We start from the raw sequence: 25,015 nt of genomic DNA, 5'->3' as shown, positions 1-25,015 counted from the left end.
GTGTGATTTTTCGGCACCTTCTAATGTCATATCATAAAGCATTTGTCAAGCCCTGTTCCTGGCTAGGCGCGGTAGCAAAAATCAGGCATTGGCTACTAGGCCCTGTGAGAAAGAGATTATACATTGTTAAGGTGGATAGTAGTCCTCAGCAAGTAATAATGTCATTATTCTTGTTAGGTACAGCATAGGTTTTAGTAATTTGAACCTGAGATTAACCTCTTGTAGCTATGACACAGAGCATACATGCTTAACCTAAGAAAATGTGTGAAGTATTTAGGAGTACCAAAACTGTTAAAAAGTCAAATACACAATAAAAATCCTGCTTCAGTTTATAAAAAATAGAGAATAATTTAATGAACGAAATGACAACAAAACAACAAGTTCAATAAACAATACATGGGATATTAATTTTTAAAATTAAAATTAAAAAATAGTGTCAAAAAGCTTTAAGCACTAACCATGGTTATCTGATTGCGCTTCACCGGGACCGCGATGGAGTACAGGTCAGATTCAGAAACCAGGCTTGTCCTGGTCGGAAGATTTACCTTCTGACTTAATCTCGGACATGGAAGCCAAAAATCATTAGCGTGGCAAGCCTGCGGGCTGTGGCCGGGAAGGGCTTCACGAGGCTGGATAGTGGTCTATTGACTTTTTCTTTTGGCAAGAAAGCTCCAGACAGGAGAAATTCTAAATTTGAGCTCAAGGAAGATCCCTCACCAGCCAGATACCTATGGTGCCTTCCCTGGTGAAAATTTCCACATTCAGACTTGGTCACTGTTATAAAGCTCTGATTCCTCCAGCTGGGCAAGGATGCACGCTATAGTCCTACAGGACTTCACAAGGCTGTATACCCTTTACTCCAGTGGTATTTAACCTGTGGTCCACAGACCCAATGATACTTAGCATGTGGTCCGCTGACCCCTCGGAGTCCACAACGCCTAAGTATGAGGTCCGTGACTGTTAATATTAAGTTTTATAAAGTGTATATATAAATAGAAAAGCAAAATAGAAAATGTTAAAACATTCTGTTAATGTAAAGAAATTTGAAATTAAAGGCAAATCAATGGTGTTTGTAGCATAAACGTTTTTTATTTTGGAGCAGCAGAAGTACAGTGAACAGAATGTTGTATGGAGGTGGGGTGGCTCTGATTGAAGCACCAACACAAAGAGAACATGCATTACGTTCCAAATAGACCAGGTGATATGTGAGAGTTTAGTAGATCTTTGTATTTAAGAATTAAAACCTGAATTTAGAAAAGCTCTAACCTGCCCATTAAAGTTAAACATTTTCTATATTGGTTTGTGAATTAAATAGAATATTTCAATATTTGTGTATGTGATATATATTTGTTTCTGTATTTTTGTGTGCTGTTTTCAGTTTCAAATCGTTAAAATTATTTAGGTCAAGGTCTCTGAATTCAGTGGGGGTCCGTAGAAGTCAAAAGGTTAAGAAATGTTGCTTCAGGCAACGTCTCGCTGAAACAGATTTGCTGCTGTGGAAACGCTCCGCTAGCGAACCATCTGATTCTTTAGCCTACTGGCAACATGTTTTCATCGGATTGTCTAGGCAGGTTTGTCCTGGTCCTCCAGCGGTCTTTGGAACCAAAGTTTCTAGGTCTTATGTCTTTAGAATGGTAAGAGGAGTACTCTTTGACACAGCAAAGGTCCCCAGGACTGCGAGAACAGCACTTGGGGGTCACGACTTACTCCAGCATAAGCCACCAGCAGGACTCGGGGATGTCCAGTTGGAACTGGTAAGCTGGGCACATCAGACAAAGGGCTTCAGCAGCTTGTTGTGTCCCTGTACCTTAATAGGAGGTCAGCCAACTGACCCTTGGAGTCCACTTCTTTGTCCTGGGCCCAGGTGAAAGCAGGCCCAGCCTTCCAGGTTTCCTCACAGGTCTCAACAGCAGGTGCAGTCTTTCAGTCTTCCACCGGTCCATAAGTATTCTGAAGAGGGTTCCCAAGGGTATAACATTTATAAGGGGCACAAGTCTGTGGTTGGAGGTGACTCCTGCCCGCTCCCTAACCAATTGGGCAAAAGTTCCAAGGGTTAACCGTACCCACTTGCGGCAGTTCCTGTGTGCCCTACTGCAAACAATCCCACTGTGCCCCTCTCTATTCAAAACCAAGACAGCAAAACCTTTCATCCCCTCTGCAGATCTCCTTTGCCCAACCTAGTGGTGTGGCCTGGGAAATGAACAACCCCTCCCCTGTGTTCTCTTCAATCCAGTTATAGGCAGTTTCCCTCCTACTGGGATTGGTGCCTGTCTGGCTAGGTGAACAAAAGAGGACCATGCACAGGTGTCGGCTGACATTTGCCTGTAACCGAATAAGCCTCCTTGAAGCTAATCAAGTTCCTGCGGACAGCCCAGATGCTCATCCCGCCAGAGGAACAGAACACCTTTCCACACCCAAGGCCTCTGGGAGCACCTTCACACCTCATCAAGAGGTTCTATTGAGCTCCTGGGTGACAGTTGAAGCTCCTGTAAATGGGCTTCTAGAGCTTTAGGCAGGAAAACAGCAACTTTCTAAACGTACCTGTTTCAAAATATTTATTACACATATGACTTTACCAGTGAATTGGGCTTGTAATATTTAAAAAGTTCAAAAATGATATTTATAGATATTAACTAGCCGGTGATAGCCCAATGCTTTCCAGTGAAACATCTAACCCTGCTACAGTGAAAATAGCTTTTGGGGTCTTTTCACTGTAAAGGGCATGTTTAACATTAAAATTTTATATGACCTACTTTTATATATCACGCACCCTGCCTTGTGGACAGTAAAGCTTACTTAGTGATGACTTATTAACTTAATAGGAGGGTTTAGGCCTGTTAAAAAAGGGGTTGCTTTGGCAGGTCGAATTTGCAATTGTAAAACTGCACAGGCAAGCTACAGTGTTAGGCCTGCAGTCATGTTTGCACTATCAGTTTAGTGGATGGCACAATGGGTGCTGCAGTCCACTTGTGACATTTAACTTGCAGGCCTCAGGCACATTTTGTACCATATACTAGGGAGTTAAATTTGCCAATTAGGAGTATAGTACATTTTGATATATTTTAGGGGTCTTAGCACATACACTGGGGCCTGGTTAGCAGAGTCACAGTGCACAAAAATAAACAGCAGCATCAGTCCAGAAAAAATTAGGGTGACCATGCAAAAAGAGCCATTTTCTTACAGATGAAAATGTGATAGCAACTCTGACATTTCTTTGGCAGTTTTCCTTATCTTAGCAGGAGAACCTGGAAAGGTCATCTGCGTTGGCATGGTCAGACCCAGGTCTGTGCACCACTGTACGGTCCATACCCTGTAGGGAGATGGACCACCTCAACAGTTTGTGTTTTTTTAGCTCCTCTCATCTGTATGAGCCATCTGAGATGCCTGTGGTCAGTTTGACTACGGAAAATAGTCCTAAACAGGTAGAGTCTCCGCTTCTTGAGTGACCACACCACATCAAAAGCGTTATTCTCCATGTCACTCCAAACCTGCTCTCTGGGTAGTCCACGTCTGCTGATAAAGGCAAATGGTTGAGCCTTATCCTCATCATTTAGCTGTGGTAACACTGCCCCAGTCTGATGTTCTGAAGCATTTGTTTGGAGCACCGACTGCTTGTGGAAATCGGGTTCCTTGAGTGCTGGAGCTGTAAACAGCACCTCCTTCAAGGTGTCATAGGCCTTCCGACACTCTTCTGTGGATATGCCCTATTTTTGGCAGCTTCTTTGATGTCCGCTATGTCAAGTGGCTACAGTGGTTCCAAACCCCTTGATAGAACCTCTGTAAAAGCCTGTTAGACCCACGAATGCTGTATTATTATTATTATTATTATTCTGAGTTTTGTATAGCGCCTGGTTACCAATAGGCATCCCAGCGCTGCCAGAACATAACACTACTGAAAAGAGAAGGGATTAAACGGAAAACAAGAAGGTTTTTAAAAGTTTACGGAAGCGAAGCAGACTAGCTTCCGCTCGAAGTTGTAGGGGCAATGAGTTCCACAGGGAGGCCACATTTATTGAGAACCTTCTGCCACCCGTTCTAGCCTTTTTCACCCTGCCGACCTGGAGGAGATGTTGATGGTCAGAGCGAAGGGAGCGAGAGGCCTTGTAAGGCTGTACCATCCCCTCAAGAATAGGAGGTCCTACCCCGTGCAGAACTTTTTGTGGGCGATACAAAGGGACTTGAATTTTACCCTGTCCCTCACAGGGAGCCAGTGCAATGCCCTCAACGCCGGGCGAGCAGATTGACGCCTGGGGAGACCCGTCAAAAGCCTGGCAGCCGCGTTCTGCACTTGCTGCAGTTTATTCAGGGTGGATTCGGGCGCACCCAGGAATAGCGCATTGCTGAAATCCAGCCGCGAGATGATATGTCCCTGGATGAGAAGCCTTCGAGTAGCCACAGGGAGCAGAGGCAGAATCTTCTGGGCTGAGCGGAGCAGGCCAAAGCACACGCCAGCAGTCTTTTTGGCATGAGTTTTAAACGATAGGTCCTGCTCCAGCCACACCCCCAAGCTCTTGATCTCCTGCTTGGGGGGGGGGGGGGGGGGGGGGTGCCTGACCCAGACAGTCTGGCCAGCTGCTGGGGGACAGAGATGGAGAAGAGTTCCCCAGCAGCATCAACTCCGTCTTGGAGCCATTTAACTTTAGGGCTGAGCTGCACATCCACGTGTAGATCTTCTCAAGACACGCGTGCAGCCTGTCGGGATGGTGCGCCGACTGGGTAAGGCCTACCACCAGCTGAGTATCATCAGCATAACTGATGATTTTGATACCCAGCGGCAGTACCACACTCTCCAGGGGGGCCATATAAACGTTAAATAAGGTAGGGCTCAATGGAGAGGGGTTGAAGATGATTTTTCCTGGCCTTCCCACACCTCAAATGTACGACCTTCCAAGAAGGAAGCGAACCATTTGAGGGCCAGACCCGTGACCCCCACCCCCGACAGCCGTTGGAGAAGCACCTGGTGGTCCACGGTGTCGAAAGCAGCACTGAGGTCCAGGAGGATCACTGCCACTGATCCCCCCCCCGAATCCAGCATGCTCCTTGCATTCTCCACGACCGCCAGCAGGGCGGTGTCAGTCCCCTGACCGGGACGAAAACCCGTTTGGGAATCGCCCAGGAGGGAATTGGCTTCCAAGAAGTCCGAAAGGCGGCTATTCACCAGCTTCTCAGCCACCTTACTGATACCCGGCAGCAAGGAAATAGGCCGAAAGTTGGCAAGGTCGGCGGGATCGAGATTAGGCTTTTTCAACAGTGCCTTAACCACCGCCCCTTTCCAACTGGGGGGGGACTACCCCTTGGGCGAGGGACAGGTTTATCAAGTCCGTCACAGGGCCGCCAATTGTAGAGGACACCTGTTTGAGATATTTGATCGGCGCCGGGTCTTTCGGGGAGCCACTCTTCATAGACCTCAGAACCGCCAGGACTTCCTCCATCGTGACCGGACCTAGAGAGGCTAGCTCCACCAATTGCGTCTTAGGTTGAGAGCTGGAATTATCATCCAAAGAAGGAACCTCACCTAGCCGGGGAAGGGAAGCCAGTATGTTATCAATTTTGCTTTGGAAAAAAGAGGCCAGTTCTGCGCATTTTTTGCGAGGGTCCTCGTGAAGAACCTGAGGTTCGGGGGCATGCAGTAGCTCCTTAATGACCCTGAAGGACTCTTTAGAAGAGTTGACCGCAGAGCCTATGCGCTCTTCAAAGAATCCTGCTTTTGCCACTCGAATAGCGGATTTATACCTGCTCAGAGCCGCACGATATTCTTTACGACTCGCCTCACTCCAGTCTCTCCTCCAGAGGCGCTCTAGCCTCTTACATCTCTTCCTCAGGGTTCTCAGTTCCGACAAGTACCAAGGTGCGGAGCCCACTCTCTTCCCTCTCGTAAGTTGTTTCTTTTTGGGTAAGAGAGTGTCCAGAGAATCTACGATCCAGGTATGTAAATTCGCGTCAGCGACTATCGGGTCGACTCCCTGAGGGGGCTGCGTAGCCTCCAGGTGTGCCACCCAAGTGTCGACTGGGAGCCTCGACCAGGCTCTCTCCAGGGTGTGAACTCTTGGGACCCCCGCAACAGGACTGTCAAATTGCCAAGTCGCGGACACCAAAAAATGGTCTGTCCAAGGCAGGGCAAGAGCCAAAGATGGAGTAAGATGGTCCAAGTTAGAGAGTAAAGGATCGAGCAGGTGGCCTTTCTCATGGGTCGCACCCGAGTTGACCAAGTTAATTCCAAACGATTTAAGGTCGTCGAGCAGGTCGACTCCCGCAACATTAGTAGGATCATCAAGATGGATATTAAAATCCCCGAGAACAACAAAGTTGGCAGTTGAAGAGGCAAGAAGAGCAGTAGTTTCTAAGAGGGAGTTAGAGAAGCTGCCCAGGGGTCCAGGAGGGCAATAGATCAGCAAACCTACCAAAGATACTGTGGGTGATAACCGAAGGGAGAACTGTAAGCTCTCACAATCAGTCACCCCTCCGTTCTGTATCTTACAAGCGAGCGTGTCTCTGTAAAGAACAGCAATTCCTCCTCCCCTCCCTTTCGGTCTGTCAAGGTGAAGTATATGAAAGCCCGGGGGGAGTGCTCTGACCAAATCAGGGCCGGAGCTGGGGGAGAGCCAGGTCTCAGTAAGAAACAGCACGTCGAGCTCATGGTCCAGGATAAGAGAATTAATTTCAATGGCATGGCTCGGCAAGGACCGGCAGTTGAGTAAGGCCATGGAAAGAACGGATTTCACCGCCACTGAGTTATGGCCGGAAAGACAGGCTCTACACGGTAGAAAAGGAATGGTTCCCGCCTGTGCGAAGCTACAGATAGTAGGGTGGGGCGGACGTAAGTCAATGAGAGCGTTCCTCCCATATTGGAGCCTGGTGATAGAAGGCGCCAACGAGTCGAGCATGGTGACAGGCCCTGGGCCCGTCTGGGCCCGGATGGGCACAGACGGGCTGAACTCAGGCGTAACTCCGGCGTCAATCAGGCGTCCCCGCTGCGCGTAACCGCTGCGCGTCTGCATGACTCACTTAAGTACACGCCTAGCGTCCTTCTGACGACTAGAGCGTGAAGCCTACCTGCTAGCGCCGAAAAGCGGCACAAAGTACTTCCAATATGGCGCTACTAGGAAGAGATTACGCGAGGAAGCGGACCCGCCCAACAGCGGTGTGGTTCCCAAAAGTTAGAGTGCAGGTGAGGGCCAGGCGCAATTTAAAAGCAGGGGAAAATGTAAATAAATGCAAAATAAATGAAAACGAGGTAATTTTAAAATCAAGCAGCAGCTCAGGTCCTGAAGCGCACACAGCGCATGCTAAGGTCGAATCCTGTGACCCGAGTATTGGTTTTGTGAGGTTCCCAAGCTATGATTGTCTGGATCTTGGGCTGTAGAGGCTGCACAAGTTCCCTGCCAACTTGGTGACCCAGGCACACTACAGACCCCTGGCCCTATCGAGCAATTGTTTCCTTGATAGTCGTCAGTCCTGCCTGTTACAGGGCTTGAAGCACTTTTTTTTTTAAAAACATAATTTTATTGTCTTTTTGGTAAACATACATCGTATTTTCAATGCATTATACCATACACAGCCATATTCATATTATAAATATCATATGGCATTGCTTATGCTATCACTATATTTCGGACCTATTCTTGTTTCAGTTGACTCCTATGGAAGTAACATTGATGCCTTGTAGAATCTGCTAAATCGGTATAATCAACGATGTAGTCCGTAACTGAAATATCTCTTGCCACATCCTGATACAACAGCAAGTACCATTTCTATGGCTGCTATCATGAACTATATTCTAAACCGTGTCCCCAACTCCCTCCACCCCAACCCACCGGTCCCATGCACACTCAGAAAACCATAATTGCATTGTAACTAACATTTTAGGCTCTTTTTAAAGTTATGCATTTTAAACAAAACCACTTCATGCTACGTGTCGTTCGGGGAATGTTTGTCTCATTGTGTTGTCAATTGTGTGTGGTCAGGGGTGTACTGATTGGTGTCTGCTGATTTGAGGGCCTCTAGCATAACATCCCATTCCAATGCTTTTGGGGTTTTGCCTAAGCCTCCCTGCGCAAGGCAGCACTCTCTGCACTGCCCCAACGCAGCAGACAATTCCAGCGGGGGGGCTTCCGTGACTTCCACTGCATAGTAATGGAACATATCGCTAAAATAAGCGCCAAGTCTATAAAACGGTATTGTACTTTGTGTTTGGAGACATGTTTGTGTGGTCCTAATATACATTCCTCCGCGGTGTTTTGATTCTCACCTTGTGCTTCCCCACTGACTATGTGCCTGACATTGTCCCAGAATCCCCGTACTTTCAGACATGTCCATATCATATGTAGCAGGTCTGCCCCCTCCAATAAACATCTTGGACAGCAATGCTGCGTCTGTGGGAACATTTTGTCTAATTTATGAGGGGTAAGGTAAGACTGGTGGAGAACCATAGTCTGAATAAATTTGAACTTTGCATTCCTGGAAACCTTTTTGGGGTTTTCTAGAATGCTTGCCGATTCCTTATCCTCCAATTCTCTACCTATGTCCCTAGTCCATGCCGCCTGCAGTGAGTCCAGAGCAACCACTGTATGAGAGTGCAACCCTGTATAGAGCCACTTAATAAGGTGTCTGCCTCTACCCATATAATAGAGCATCTTGACCAGGTCATGAGTGGGGGGTTCTTGTCTCTGTGGGGCCCAGTGTATTTTTATATATTGGAACAGTGCAGCATGTAATAAGTATAGTTGGGCCGGAGCTCCCGTTTCATTAACAAAAGTATCATGATCCAACAGTGTCACCGTACTAATCCCTGCATCTAACCACGGTGTTATCCTACGCTTAGTGAGCCGGCCGTCTGTCAGTGGAATCCCCAATAACAGGATGTTACCTGCAGGGGGCGCATGTGTATATTGCAGTGCTGCTCTGCAGCGCTGGAGCGTAGTGCACAGCAGAGGGGGGGTAGACCCTTCGGGATCCCACTATCTGGCAATAATAAGGTGTGCAAGGTCCCACGATCTATGTCCGCCTCTGTACACCCTATCTCTTGCAAGTTACGCCCGCCATCCAAAATGACAGCCATTGTAATTGGCATGCATAGTAGTACGAGCGAAGGTCAGGAACACCCAGGCCCCCCTTGCAAGTGTCCAGTTGCAGCTTCTTAAGACTAATACGTCTTCTACCAGAACCCCATATGAGATCAATAAGTAAGGTATTCATCAATCTAAACGTAGTGTTGGTATCATAAGGGGTAAGTTGGTGAAATAATAAAGCAGTATCGGTAGGACCACCATTTTTGCTAAAGCCGCCCTACCAATGACAGACAGCGGCAGCGTAGTCCAGAAAGCAATACTGGAACGCAAGGCTCTAAGCACTCTATGTAAATTACCATCCAGCATGTCCGTATGCGTCCGATATATCTGAATACCTAGGTATTTGAATGTATGTTGTGCAACTTGGAGTCTGGTATCTCCAAATTTTGACATCTGTGAACCCTGCATGGTCTGTGAAGAAAAAAGCATGGGACTTCGCAGCAATAATAGCTAGGCCTGATATTAGTTTAAAATGATGAAACACCCTGTAGAGCGGCTCCAGGGGCAAGCGGAGATCATGAAGGTACAGAATAATATCTGCGTATGCTGAAGAAAGATGTGTTGCATTCCCAAATGTTATACCCCTGTCAATGAGCACTTTACGCACCTTGAGTGCCAATGGTTCTAGGGCCAGTATGAAGATACGGGGCGACAAGGGGCATCCCTGTCTAGTTCCTCTGTATATCTAGTATTCTGCTGAGATATTACTATCAGTTCGGGCGCGTGCTGTGGGGGCATTGTATAAAAGGCTTAAGCAGGCTATATAGCCCGCTGGAATCCTGAATTTCTCCAGCGCCCGAAACATATACTCCCAGTTAATAGAGTTGAAAGCTTGCCGCAGATCTAGAGATATGCAACCCTCATGGGCATATTGACTCTGGGCTTCCGTGATTAGATAGTGAAGCTTCTTAGTGTTCATCGATGTGCTGCGGGCAGGTAAAAAACCTGTCTGGTCTATATGGATGAGTTTGGTCAGAGAGGGCAACAGTCTATTGGCCAACACCTTACTTAGTATTTTATACTCTGTAGTCCATAATGACAACTGGGGATAGCTAGCCATATCTGTAGTCTCTCTTCCTGCTTTCGGAAGTGATGTTACCAACGCTTACACCGTGGTAAGTGGTAAAGAGCACTTCTCTAATATATCAGCATAAGTAGCGTAACATTCAACTGGTAGGCCGTCCAGTCCAGGGATTTTGTTACGTGGGAGTCCCTTCATGGCTACCCTAATTTCATACTGGGTGATGGGCTCTATCAGTCCCTTCTGTGCCTCTGCCATGAGTTGTGGGTATCTGAGGGTGGTAAAGAAAGCCTCCATGTGGGCCTCCGTACTGTTAGCAGATGCACCGTACAGTGAGGCGTAATATTGTCGGAAGGCAACATTAATATCCCCTTGGATGATGGTCCTATCACCTTCCAGGGTATTGACCTCATTTATAATAACGGCGGGGGAGTGTCTCGGATCAGCCTGGCAAGCAAACTCCTAGATGTTCGAGGCATGTGGGCTGCTGAATTCATATCTGTGCATAGATCGCTGCCTAGTGTTGGGTCCTGATGATTGCACCTTGTTGTCCTGGAAGAGTCTTCGAAGTATCACGAGTTTTGTGACTCCTCCCCTGGACTACAGTGCGCATGGGCATCTTCTCCATCCTCCGATTGTTTTTCGCCATTGTGGCAGAGATGGAGATAGTAAAGTAAGAGATGGCCATGCAAAAGATAATGCTGCAGCTACTACAGGCACCGGGGAGGAGGGCAGGCGATATGAATGTCAGCAGGCCTGCATGCCAAGAACAGATGCATACTGGTAAGTAGCATATTCCTTATCTGCTTTGGTGTGATTCCGCCGTGAGAATGCTTGATAATCTATTACCCGAAGAGATTCCAGCAATTTTGCATGCCTAATTCTAGCCTCCTGTAGTGGTGCCTGTTTGTCAGAATCAGTTATTGAGTCTTGTTCCAGCCTACCCATAGTGTGCTCCACCTCCACTAGAGACTTGGAGTTCTTGTCTGGCGCCCACAGTCTTACTGATTGCCCTGCCCCTGACAACTGTCTCAAAGGCATCCCACTCGATCAGCCTATTCGACGCCGTGTTGCTATTTTCTGCGAAATAACGTTCAATAATTTCTAACATAGAGGCGCGGAGTCTTCTAATAGCTGCGGCCACATATGCCAGGTGGGTACCAGAGTGGGCACTCTGCCCCAATTAAGGGCAATATCCAGTGGGTTGTGATCCGAGAAAGTCTTCGGTAAGTATGTAGCCTGGGACACTTGCATTGCGATCTTGTTGGAGCAATATATTCTGTTTATTCTCGTGTGGAGTACGTGAACAGAGGAATAGAAAGAGTATTCTCTATGTGTTGGGTGATGCCTCCTCCAGACATCATATATTTCCCTCCTCTCAGCCCATCTACCCAGCTCCTCTGCTTGCTTAAACACTCCTGTTCCACACAGGAGCGGGTGTGATCTGTCCAAAGCAACATCCATTACTGTTACAATCACCCCCTATAATCCATGGATGCAGTTCCCATCCCATTAATGCAATATTTAACATACCGCAGTACTTATCTTGTTCAAAATTAGAGGCATATATGTTACTCAGAACCACAGGTTGGCCATCTAGCGTCCCTCTCACAAATAAGTACCGCCCTTGTTTACCTATTCTCTGCTCCAGAGCTATGAATGGCACTCAATGTCTCACCAAAATTGTAGCCCTTCTCGCAAAGCTGGAGTACGTAGTGGAAAAAATGTGTCCTCTTCATTTCTCACGAAGCTTCACCACTTCACAGTCCACCATATGAGACTCTTGCAGGTATACGATCTGTGCTTTACGGCGTTGCAGTTGCGCGTGTACCCTGTGGCGCTTCTGCACTGAACCCAGACCCCGAACATTCCATGTCAGTATGATGTATTTACCAAGTGTATGCTTTGCTTTGTGGTGCATTCTGTACTCGCTGAGCAGCAAGTAGAGCTTCCAGGCCGCAGAGCCTACTCGGAACAATATCTACAGTGACCCCTCCTCCCCTCCCCCCAACCGCCCCCCCCTCTGAAAACTCCAATACTCAGTCCGGACGAAGAACTATACTAGACCATACAAAACAACTGAACATATAAGAACATGTTTGGTACATAAAGCGCTTTCGCCATGTGGGGGACATTGCCAGCGCTTCGCATGTGGTGTGATCTCCGTTCCAAAAGTACAAATAAGCTCCTACAGAACCCTGGGTCATATGAGCACGCTACTACTCAAAACAATCACACATATACCTTAATCATCGTTTACAAAATCACACTACAGTCGCAGGTACAATATGAGTAGGGGCCAAGTTAACCATATAGGTCATTAATTAACTGCGGAGTCGCAGAGGGAAAAAGGGCCACACTGCCTTCTGAGTCAGTGTTGTGTATTTCTTCTTCCTCAGAGGAGGTTTTGGCCTCAAATCTTGCAGAATGCGTGAAGATGGCCGCTGCGAGAATCGCCTGGGATTTGTCCTGTTGCCTCTGCTGCGAGGCGAGGAACTTCTGTATGGGATTCCTGTGTGAGCACCTACCACTACGCTTAGCAGGTACTCCAGTACTGATCTGACTCTCTGCGCTGGTTTAAGAGACAGACGTTACAGTGTTGGCTAACTCCATCACCTCCAGCCAGTCGTCTACATCACCTGGCTCTAAAAAAAATATGCTTTCTGGTCATGCAAGATTTTTTACCTTGCTGGGAAAAGAAGCGTATATTTAAAGTTCAAATCTCTAAGTTTCCTTTTAACCGCTAGGAAGGAAGAGCGCTGCGATTGCACCATGACCGTATAGTCGGGATATAGCGATATTTTGGCGTTCACGAAGTTTATCTGAGGCAACTCACGAGCCTTTTGCAGAAGAATGTCTCTGTCATGAAAGTTCAGCAACTTTACTATGAGTGGCCGTGGAGGGAACCCCTGTTTTGGGCGCCCGGTGGGTATTCTATGCGCCCATTCTATACAGTATTGTGTGGAGAGTCCCTCAGTTGTGACATGGTCCTTGAACCACTGCTCCATATAGCCCGTTGCATCATTTCCTTCACTCCTCTTCGGCAGGCCAATGACACAAATGTTGTTCGTTCTAGCCCTGCCTTCCGCATCCTCCACTTGGTCCAACAGGGTGGCCACTTGGTCCTGCAGCTGCTTAACGTGGGTCTTGCTGTGTTGTGTCTGGCATTGAGCCACCACCCCCAACTTCGCAGTGTTGTCCTTGACCTTGCCCACAAACTTCGCGTGGTCCGGCCGAAGCAAAGTGAGGCCTGTCGTCAGGGTCCCAATCTGGTGCGGGACGCATCCAGGCATGAGTGTGGCATCTATATGTTCCGCGGTGTCCGGGACATGGTCGGCCCTCCGCCCTGATCCTGCTGCTTCCCCTTGGGGCACCCAGTCACGCGGGTCAGTACAGAGAGAGTCAAAATGGTTGACGGAGTTAAGTTTCCCTAGTACCTTGGCAGCGTCCACCCAGCTCAGCGACCCAGCATCCACCACTGTCCTCCTCCGATGCCCATCAATGGCCCAGACCCCTGCAAACGCTATATGTCACAAACCAGCCCGGTACAGGCCTCTTCGTACCGTGACTCTACCACTGCACCTCTGGGCCAGGCTGTCTCTGCAACAGGTCAGCGCACCAGTGGGGGAGGAAATTCCAGGCGATCCAACCCAGCAGCATAGTCTATGCCCCCGGTACCTCCAGTATTAAATGATCCAGGCACCACCTTCCTCTACCCACATGAGGACCCAGCACCGGAAACAGGAGCAAGGATCAAGCAGGCGGCAACCGGGGCTCCACTGGCTCTCCACCCTCACCAGAGTGCACTTCAAATGCTGTGTGGCTCTCCCAATATGGCGCAGCCGTCCCACCAGGGTCTCAGCACTCCTCCTCTGCTTTCCGCTGTCAGCTTTATCGTGATCAGGCCTCCCCCTCTAGGCTCCGCTACTTCCTCTAATCACGTCTGGGGATGCAGGCCGCGCCTCATCCCCGGGCTCGCATGATCGTCTGTCCCCAGACTCGGGGCTGCATCTGCACCTCTAAAGCGGGGTGCAACACACGACTCCTATAGCGCCGCCCGCCTCGTCAGCACAAACAAGCTGCAGCACTTACCATGCTACGCTCACGTATGCCGGGGTGTCGGCCGGGGCCTCGTGTACTTTGTGCATCCAGGCTTTCCCGCTCCGGGCCTTTGCCGCCGCTCCGCCTCTGTTCACCAGTCGGGCTCAGGGGCTATTATCTCCGCATACGTCTGCAATCCTAGACTGCAAATCGGCACCGAGTCTCAGTGCTACCTCAGGCAAGACATCCACTCCTTTGCAGACTCAGTCCTGCAGCGTTCAGCGAATTAATGCCAGGATATTGCGGCCCAGGTCCGGAACTCATCTAGAAGACGACTGCCATGTCTGGCTGCTAGCCACGCCCCCGGCCTGAAGTACCTTGAGGTGAGTCAGGTGTTCCCAGGTAGGTGGAACTAAATATAGCAATGTTCGAGGCATGTGGGCTGCTGAATTCATATCTGTGCATAGTCCGCCACCTAGTGTTGGGTCCGGATGATTGCACATTGTTGTCCTGGAAGAGTCTTCGAAGTATCACGAGATAGGTGGCTCCTCCCCTGGACTACAGTGCGCATGGGCATCGCCTCCATCCCCAGATTGTTTTTTTCCGCCATTGGGTTCGGATGTGTTTCGGTTCCCTCTGTCGGAACCGTTGGTTGTTCAACTTATACTCGAGACCAAAAGGTCTTTAGGCTGGGCGTCGGTATAGTTGCGTGCGGGTTTCTTTCTGACTCTCAGCTCCGATCTCCTACTGGCCTTCCATGTGCTTAGGCGCGGACGGGCCTACACTACACCCTTTGCTATGGAGCGGACTCCATTCAAGAAGTGTCCGCTGTGTCATTCTAAATATTCACACCTCGATGTGCACCCCGTGTGCAATACCTGCTTGTCACCCGATCACCGCGAAGACACCTGCATGGCGTGTTCGAAGTTCCGAAGTAAGAAGACTCTAAAGATTCGCCGGGCAAATAGGCTACAGGCTCAATTGTCGGCTTCGGCACCCCCACCAGACGACATTTTCCAAGAATCTGTCGAGGGAGAAGACGACGAGCAAGGTTCGGACTCGAATCCCGCATCCGAGGGTGAGACCTACGACGCGGGTGAGGAGAACTTGGACGAAGTCACCGACGAGGTAGGGGACGACGATCAGGTTTTTGCCACAATGGGAGATAGCTCGGAGGACGAGCATCCCCAATCAGACTCAGGGGTTATCCCCCTTCATACGGCCCAGGTCGAGGGATCGCCTTCGGGCCTTACCCGAGATCTAACTATAAGTCCTACGTCCCCGCCTCCGGGCCCGGTCACGGACATTTCTAAGCCATCACTTATCGTGAAGAAAACGAAAGTGAAGCCAACTGGTCTCACACCCTCGGATGCGAAACCGAAACTGAAAGTGGCGTTGGTGAAGAAGGTTCTGGAGGCGTCAACTTCCACAAAGACCAAAATGGCCGACTTGAAGAGCCACGCCAAAATGGCCGACTTGAAGAGCCACGGCAAGATGGCCGACCCGAAGCCCTCTGGGTCGGCGCCGAAGGTGAAGGCCTCCGACGCGGCTGCGTCGGCGCCGAAAGGGGTCGTGGACCCGAAGACGGCTCCGAAAAGGCGTCAAGACGACGGCGCGCATAGCCATGGGGCGTCGGCACCGAAGAAGAAGCCTACCGGCGATCAGGCTCTCGGAGATGAGGGGTCGCTCGAGCCGGTTCAGCCCTCGGCAGCCTTTTCAAAGAAGGTGGGGGAATCCCTCCAGCGGATCCGACAGTCCACTGTGGTTCCCGATCAGGACACTGTAGTGCCTAAACCCACACCTAAGACTGCTAAACAGCAAACGCCCATTCGTTTTACCCTTCCACCCAAGTCGGCGCCGAAGGCCTTCGCGCCTAAACAGGGCGGACACTCAAAGGAGGTATTGACGCCGAAAGCTGCCTTGGTGGTGTCGAAGCTTCGGCTCCAGCCGCTTGCGGCGGAAGAACGTCGTGAAGTACTCATCGACGCGAACACTGGGAAACTGTCGCTCCTCAAACGTAAGATTACGTCGGAGCCGGCGTTGGAACCTTTTAAGATCCCACTCAAGAACAAGAAGTACTCTGAGGACTCTCCGGTTCTGGTGGAGCCTGTGTCCCCACAGGCCTTGGAACACTCGCCGACGCACTCCCCCGTGGCTGATGCGGACGAGGAAGATGCCGAGTACGACTACCCTGCGTACTCGGATCCGGAGGAGGAGCATGTGCCTTGGGCCGCAGGAGGTGACACAGATGACCCGCAGTCGGGTCAGGACACTCAACTTTTCGCCGCCAAGACGTCCCCGACGGAGGACTCGGCGGCCTTCAATGCCTTAATAGAGAGAGCTGCGGCGAACCATGACGTCGAGCTGCACTCGGACCCCGTGGATGCGGACTTCTTATTCGACACCTTCTCGGTAGCCGAAAAGCAAGTCAAAACGCTACCGATGCTTAAAGGGGTGCTGAAACATGCGCCGGAGGTTTTCAAAGAGCCCACCCGGGCGCGGGTGGTCAACCCTCGCTTTGACAGGAAATATAAAGCGGCGCCCACGGATCCCACTTATATCAAGGGACACTTGCCATTGGACTCCTTGGTTGTTTCCAACGCTCGGAAAAGGGCGAATTCGCAGACTACTGGTGACGCTCCTCCCCCAGACAAAGAGTCGAAGATCTTTGAGGCCTCGGGCAAACGCATTGCTGCGCAGGCAGCAAACATCTGGAGAATATCTAACACCCAAGCCCTGCTTGCACGTTATGATAGGGCACATTATGACACATTAGAGGCCATTCTGCAACACTTGCCTGACCAATACAAGGAGGCGGGAGAGATGCTCATTCAGGAGGGTAAACTCATTACAAATGCATCCATCAAATGTGCCCTGGATGTGGCAGACACAGCCTCGAGAGCTATCAATACCAGTGTGTTACTTAGACGCCATGCCTGGCTCAGAATTTCGGGGTTTAAACCCGACATCCAAACCACGTTATTGGCTCAAACAGTGAATCCTGACCATTTGTTTGGCCCTGAGGTGGATGCCTCCCTGGAAAAAATGAAAAAGGATACCGAAACTGCCAAGTCAATGGGGGCTTTACAAAGTCAGCAGTTTCGGGGTGGTTCCTTTCGCCGCTCAAATTCAAAAGGCACCACGAGGGGACAGGCATCCCAGTCCACACAATACTACAAGGGTAACACCCAACCCTCGTATAACAACAAGGGTAGAGGGGGTTACAGAGGCAATAATATCAAAGGCAGAGGACGTGGAAACAATGGCTCCAGGTCCACCACCACCAACAAACAGTGACGTCTTGTCACTGCCCCCCGACCACACAACACCGGTCGGGGGGAGACTCCAGCAGTTCCTGCCAGCGTGGAAGGCCATCACCACGGACAGGTGGGTGAGGTCCCTTATCCAGTACGGGTACTGTCTAGAGCTTACATCCATTCCACCGGACATACCACCAAGAAGCCGTCCTATGTCCGGCGAGCACTTGACCTTGTTGCAGCAAGAAGTTCTCGTTATGCTGCAAAAAGGGGCGATAGAGCTCGTTCCATTGCAAGAGCGGGGAACAGGGGTTTACTCCCTGTACTTTTTGATCCCCAAAAAGGACGGATCACTCAGACCGATCCTGGACCTCAGGCCCCTGAACTGGTACATCCTCTCGGAGCACTTCCATATGCTCACGTTGCAGCAGGTGCTTCCCCTGCTTCAGCAGGGGGATTTTCTGGCTACGCTGGATCTGAAGGATGCTTATTTTCATATTCCCCTGCATCCTTCCCACAGGAAGTATCTCAGATTCACAATCTTAGACCAGCATTACCAGTTCAGGGTCCTGCCGTTCGGGGTCACCACAGCACCAAGGGTATTTACAAAATGCCTGGCGACTGTGGCGGCGCATCTACGTCGCCAGCACGTCCACGTCTTTCCATACCTGGACGACTGGCTCATTCAAGCAAAAACCGAGCAGCAGTGCGTCGACCACGTGTCACGCACCATTCATCTCCTGCACGATCTGGGATTCTCTCTGAACTACCCAAAGTCCCATCTCCAGCCCGCCCACGTGCGACAGTATCTGGGCGCGACAATCGACACTCTGGCAGCCACTGCGCAGCCGAATTCAGTGAGAATCGCCAGTATCCAGGCGCTGATCCAACGATTCAGACCCCAACACTCGCTTCCCGCGAAGGTGTTCATGCAGTTGATAGGCATGATGGCCTCCTGCATCTCCATTGTCCCGCACGCGAGACTACATATGCGCCCGCTTCAGGAGTGCCTAGCACGTCAGTGGACTCAGGCTCGTGGGCAACTGACAGACCTAGTGTTGGTGAGCGGTCGGGCATACAACTCTCTGCATTGGTGGAATCCACAAAACCTTTGCAAGGGCCGACCATTCCAAGAGCCTGTCCCACAGATTATCCTGACAACGGACGCCTCTCTCCAGGGATGGGGAGCGCATGTACTCCATTACACTGTGCAGGGACTATGGACACTACAGCAAAGGAAGATGCACATCAATGTGTTGGAACTGATGGCAATCTTCATGGCCTTAAAGGCGTTCAAAGTACATCTGTGCAACAAGGTCGTGTTGATCCGGACGGACAACATGACGGCCATGTACTACATTCAGAAGCAGGGAGGCACACACTCTCCGCAGCTGTCTCATCTGGCTCAGAGCATGTGGAAGTGGGCCATTCAGAGGAACATCTTCCTCATGGCGGAGCATCTCCCGGGCAAGGACAATCAAATGGCAGATCTGCTCAGCAGGCACAGCCATCAGATGCACGAGTGGGAGATACATCCATCAGTACTCCAACCGTACTTCCAAAGGTGGGGTCATCCAGAGATAGACCTGTTCGCCACAAAGGAGAACGCAAAATGCCAAAGCTTCGCCGCCAGGTTCCCACACCCCCAATCACAGGGCAATGCGATGTGGATGAACTGGTCAGGCAGATTTGCGTACGCTTTTCCCCCAGCACCTCTGATACCGCTGGTGGCACGCAAGCTCAGGCAGCACTCGATGACTCTCATCCTGGTTGCTCCGACGTGGGCTCGCCAACCATGGTACACCACGTTTCTGGAACTCTCCGTGGTACCGCATCAAAGGCTTCATCTCACTCCCAGCCTTCTGACGCAGAGCCATGGCGACATTCAGCACCCAGATCCGCAACAGCTCAACCTGGCGATCTGGCTCCTGAAGTCCTAGAGTTTGGCTACCTTAATCTTCCTCCTGACTGCATGGACATCATTCGGGAGGCAAGGAAGCCCACTACTAGAGCTTGTTATGCGGCTAAATGGAAGAGGTTTGTCATCTACTGTGCTAACCACAACATTGACCCGCTAGACGCTTCCATTCAAAACATCATCTGTTACCTTTTTCACCTGTATAGATGTAATCTAGCGTACTCTTCCATCCGCATTCACCTGTCTGCTATGGCAGCATACCTTCAGAATAGGCAGCACCTGTCACTCTTTAAGATCCCTGCTATCAAGGCCTTTCTGGAAGGACTCAAAAGGGTCATTCCACCAAGGACCCCACCAGCTCCAGAATGGAACCTCAATGTGGTTCTTACAAGGCTGATGGGTCCTCCCTTTGAGCCACTGCACTCCTGTGAGCTCCAGTTTCTAACTTGGAAGGTTGCGTTCTTAGTAGCTATTACATCGCTACGGAGGGTTAGCGAACTACAGGCGCTCACCATCCAAGAACCTTTCTTCCAAGTACATGCTAACAGGGTGGTGCTCCGCACTAACCCTAAATTCTTACCCAAAGTGGTTTCACAATTCCACATAAACCAGACAATTGAATTGCCGGTGTTTTTCCAAAACCCAGAGACGCTGGCGGAGCGCATGCTCCATACCCTTGATGTGAAAAGGGCCTTGATGTACTATGTAGACAGGACAAAAGATTTCCGCAAAACCAAACAGCTTTTTGTTGCTTTTGCCACGCACCACAAGGGAAACGCTATCTCCAAAGCGGGGATTGCTAGGTGGATAGTTAAGTGCATCCAGATCTGTTACGCTAAAGCTAAGCGCACTCTCACTATCCCACCAAGGGCCCACTCCACCAGGAAGTTGGGGGCCTCTATGGCTTTTCTAGGTAACATTCCCTTAGAAGATATCTGTAGAGCAGCCACATGGTCTACCACACACACTTTCACTAAGCACTACTGTGTAGACGTGCATTCCAAACAGCAGGCAGCTGTTGGTCAGGCAGTTCTAAAAACGCTTTTTCAGACTGCTGCAGCTGGCACGGGCGGCCGCAGATAATGGAGGGACTGCTATGTATTCTATGCACAGATATGAATTCAGCAGCCCACATGCCTCGAACTGCAAATGCTACTTACCAGTATGCATCTGTTCTTGGCATGTAGGGCTGCTGACATTCATATCGCCCACCCTCCTCCCCGGCGCCTGTAGCAGCTGCAGTATTTATTCATATATACACATATGCTCATAGCATGGTCATCACTCACATTCTTCACTCCATCTCTGCCAATGGCTAAAAACAATCTGGGGATGGAGGCGATGCCCATGCGCACTGTAGTCCAGGGGAGGAGCCACCTATCTCGTGATACTTCGAAGACTCTTCCAGGACAACAATGTGCAATCATCCGGACCCAACACTAGGTGGCGGACTATGCACAGATATGAATGTCAGCAGCCCTACATGCCAAGAACAGATGCATACTGGTAAGTAGCATTTGCAATAATCTAGATATACTATACTAAAGCTCTCCAGCCTGGGACAGGGCTCTGTTCTCTAGCCTCTGGAAGGTGGCAGGGCCATTCTTCAGTCCAACGGACTTTACCTTAATTTGGTAGTGGTCGTTTGGAGTGGAGAATGCCAATGTCTCCTTAGCTCCCTATTTCAGGGCTATCTGCCAGTACCTGGAAGTGTGATCACATGCACTGATGTACTTGGCAGCCCCAAACTTGCTTGTGAGCTCATCCGCTCTGGGAATGGGGAATGACTCTACCCGTTTGGTAAAGACATTCAGTCCAGTATATTCCAAGCAGAACAGGAGTTCTGGAGTCCCCGTTTTGGGTTGACCTTGGGATCCAGTATCACTGGGCAGGCCCAAGACTTACTAGAGGGCTTACTTACAAGCAGGGATAACATTTTGGAAACTTTTACCTTTGATTTTGACCCTTACTTGACTGACAATCTGCATATTTAGTGTTTGACAGGTAAGCTGTCACCAGTGTCAATGTCATGAACTCGCCACTGAGTCCGTGCAGGTTTAAGTGGGAACATTCCAACAAACTGCCGCAACAATTTGTTACTGTCTCTGCTGCTGCACTGGCACAGTAGGGGAGAGCACTGCACCCTCCACTGAACCACCCTTGATATTGTGGGATAAGAGTCTTGGGAGAGGCTCGCTCTCCTCTTTGCCATCAATGACCATGACCATAAGCATGGTTATATATGCCATGTCAAAGTAGGGCTTCAGATGGATGACCTGCATCACCCTGTGGGGGTACCAGGGTCCACCAGGTAGGTGACCTCACCCATCTTTTCCAATACCGTGTATGGCCCATCCCATTTGTTCTAGAGGGCCATAGGTGCCACAATCCACACTTTCTGACCTAGCTGGTATTCCATCAAGGGTGCGTTTGGTCATAAGAGTGCTTAATAAGCTCCTGACAAGGCTCCAATTTTTTTGAACCCTTTTCATGTACTCAGTCATACAAGATTAAAGTGCCAGCACTCGGTCCACAATGTCCTCTTTAGGTTCCTTGAGAGGTTTATCCCACCCTTTCGGACACATCTTAAGGGACCTCTGACAGGGTGCCCTCACAAATGTTCAAAGGGGAAAAGCCAACTCCCTTTTGTGGTACCTCCCTATAGACAAAAAAAGACATAGAAGTAGGACATCAATCTTCATATGGAGCTCCTTAGATAACTGAAGAAACAAATAAGAGTTACCTGGTCAGATCACTTGCCTACGTGTGGTGTCATGCCCAGAAGACCACTACACCAGCATGTCCTCACAGTGATAATACTGGGTTAGAAAAATTCCCATCAGCCCACCATTATTGGCGGAATATCGTCATGTGGGATGTAACCATGAACCACAGTTTCTCCCGATGCACCTAGTAATGATGCGGAGATAGGTTCTGGAAGATGTTGTTCTAAGCCACAGTATTTCAGAGGTAGGACCGATGGAGTGCAGTGCTCGTGCAAAAGGAAACAAAAAGTGAGTAAAATTGGCTCCTGAGACAAAAAATATGTTTATTCAATATTGTCCAGGGTCAAGAGTAAAAACAACGCCTCATAGTCTTAACAAATAACTATGTCATGGCGTAGTGCGTGGAGGTCGATATGTTTCAGCTAGGAGGACAACTAGTCCAAGCTTTCTTCAGGACCACTAGATATTACGCATCTGCACTAAGTGAAAAAATGATAATGTGTGTTAACATATTGGATTAATCCTACCAGATCTTTGAGCCCAAAGTATTCCCTGGTGTTTATCCAACTGATCGTGATTTTCCTGAAAAGGAGAAAAGGTTATAAGAGGCATATGTGATATAATGGTGATTGAAAACACAACACAACAAAAATAGGCAAAAATGGCAGAGAAATGTTCCCTACCTATCAGGAGCTAAATAAGTCTCCTGATATTGAACCTAGATTGACTTAGAGAGTATTGATTTAACTATGTTCTACTCACCCAACAATCTGTGGGAGAACACCTCACCTCACCCGGCACCCACTCGGGAAGAAGGAGGCCCCGCTCTGTTAGAGATGGAAAAGTACAGTGTCCTCAAATGCAGGTTCTATTCAGGTACAGAGTACGCATACTCCTCTTATCCATACATTTATACTAACAAATCCTAGTTGATTAAAAAGAGACTCAACCCAAAAAGAAATCATGTTTGGCTAGTGGGCTTGGGAATGAAACTAATTGTAAAAGTGGCTTAATAGATGTATTCTAGATGCTGTCTAGACCTACATACAATAGTTTTGTTAAGAGCATAATGCAGGAGAGACCAAAGAGTACAAATCAGTGCATACAGGACAACAACAAAAATAATTTTTAGTTACTAGATCATGAGGTTTGCAGGGAACCATACCTGTCCGTCGGTCCCTCAATGGCCGGCGTCCGAGTGGGAGTGGAGGTGGTTAGGGCTGTAAAAACCTCCTTCTTAAATACCCACTCTAATAGGTTAATTAGGCGAAAAAACGCGCGAAAAACGGCGCTTTTATAGAAGGACTATACCTATTGGGTGGCGCTGCCTGACTCTCCTCATTAATGTCAGCAGACGCGCATGTGTTAGTAATTAGCGTGATGAAGGCGCGCCAATCCTATGGTACGATGTGTATCAATTCTCAAAGAAGTAGCATTAAACAATTCGCGCATGCGCCGCGTGAGAGCGCGGTGCGCATGTGCGAAGCAGGGACATCGGCCACACGGGAACGGTGTAATGCGCATGCGCGAAGCGAGTAGCATCGCCCGCGTTTAGTTCACGATGCTTCGGCCCAGCCACCCGTCCGTGCGTGATCACAAATAAACAATCGACCATAGGTGAATGCAAACAAACAGGACAACGTGGTCAAATGGGCCACACCAAGAGGCATATCGAGTTGTATACAATAGATCTTCCATCAGATTGGGCCCCCATTCGTGCATAATTATGGCTAGATATTTGACCGCATGTGAATGTGTTTGAACAGGAGAACGTGGTCAAAATAGGCTATATTAAGAGGCATATCAAGTTATATAAAAACAAGCCTCTAGGTTGGTACTGTGTATTAAAGCAAAGCACTGATTGGCACAGGGGGGGCTAAGAGGTTGGTGTAAAATGCCTATTTATACCTACTATATGTGTCTATAAATGGCAGTAGAGTATATAAGCCAGATATATATGACCGCTCATGTAAACCTAACGAGGGGCTAAAAGGAGATATAGTCCTATGGTATCTAATTAGCTATGTCTGTCAGTGGTTGTATTGAGTGTAGTCAAACACTAGAGCTATGCATGTTTGAAGGGGCAGATAGTTTATTATTAGTACAGCCATGGTAAGTTGTAAATCATAAGGATGCCCATGGTATCTCATCATTGAGTCCCCTAGAGTCACTTTGTAGTTGGAAAATCCATTTCTGCTCTCTTCTGAATAGAAATTTCGAGACATCGCTAATATGGGTGGGAATGTACGGATGTTCTAGGACCACCCATCTCATGTCCTCTGCTGTGTGTTTGCAGATCAAGAAGTGATTTGTAAGTTTTGTTGCCTGTTTGTGGCACCTGATAGTACTCTTATGCTCTCCAATCCTGAGTTTGATTTTGCGAGTTGTATATCCAATATATCTGAGAGAGCAAGGACAAGTGATCATATAGATCACATTTTCTGTATTACAATTGGTGTGTTTCTTTAGGACCCAAGGCTTGCCAGACCCCAGATCGATCGTGTTAGTTTTGCTAGTCTGTGGGCACACGCTACAAGATCCGCATGGATGATGGCCAGTGACCGGAGGGAGATCCCACAGGGTGGTTGGTCTTGCGGTATTCTGTATCCTAGGTCTCGTGTGGAACACCGTGTCACGTAAACTTGGCGCTCTTTTAAATGAAAAGAGAGGTAAGGGGATGTTGGCGTTCGTGGTGTTAAGAATCCCCCAATGTTTACGCACCGCTTTCTGAAGTCTATTGGATTGTGCATTAAAAGTGCTCACAAACGTTAATCTCTCAAGAGGTGGTTTGGGAGGACGTCTGTCCAGGAGCGCCCCTTACCTCTCTTTTCATTTAAAAGAGCGCCAAGTTTACGTGACACGTTGGTCTTGTAGCGTGTGCCCACAGACTAGCAAAACTAACACGATCGATCTGGGGTCTGGCAAGCCTTGGGTCCTAAAGAAACACACCAATTGTAATACAGAAAATGTGATCTATATGATCA

The 25,015-nt window shown here is 49.1% G+C and overlaps 1 protein-coding gene across 1 annotated transcript in view; it reads left to right on the top strand.

Moving 5' to 3' along the window:
- Positions 1-25,015, top strand: part of ACBD6 (acyl-CoA binding domain containing 6) — a 357,145-nt gene that overhangs the window by 96,173 nt on the left and 235,957 nt on the right. The window lies entirely within an intron of this gene.

Source organism: Lissotriton vulgaris, chromosome 1_1 (genome assembly GCF_964263255.1).
Source record: "Lissotriton vulgaris chromosome 1_1, aLisVul1.2, whole genome shotgun sequence".
In the NCBI taxonomy this organism is placed as follows: domain Eukaryota; kingdom Metazoa; phylum Chordata; class Amphibia; order Caudata; family Salamandridae; genus Lissotriton; species Lissotriton vulgaris.
This window is presented reverse-complemented; position numbering and strand designations above follow the sequence as displayed.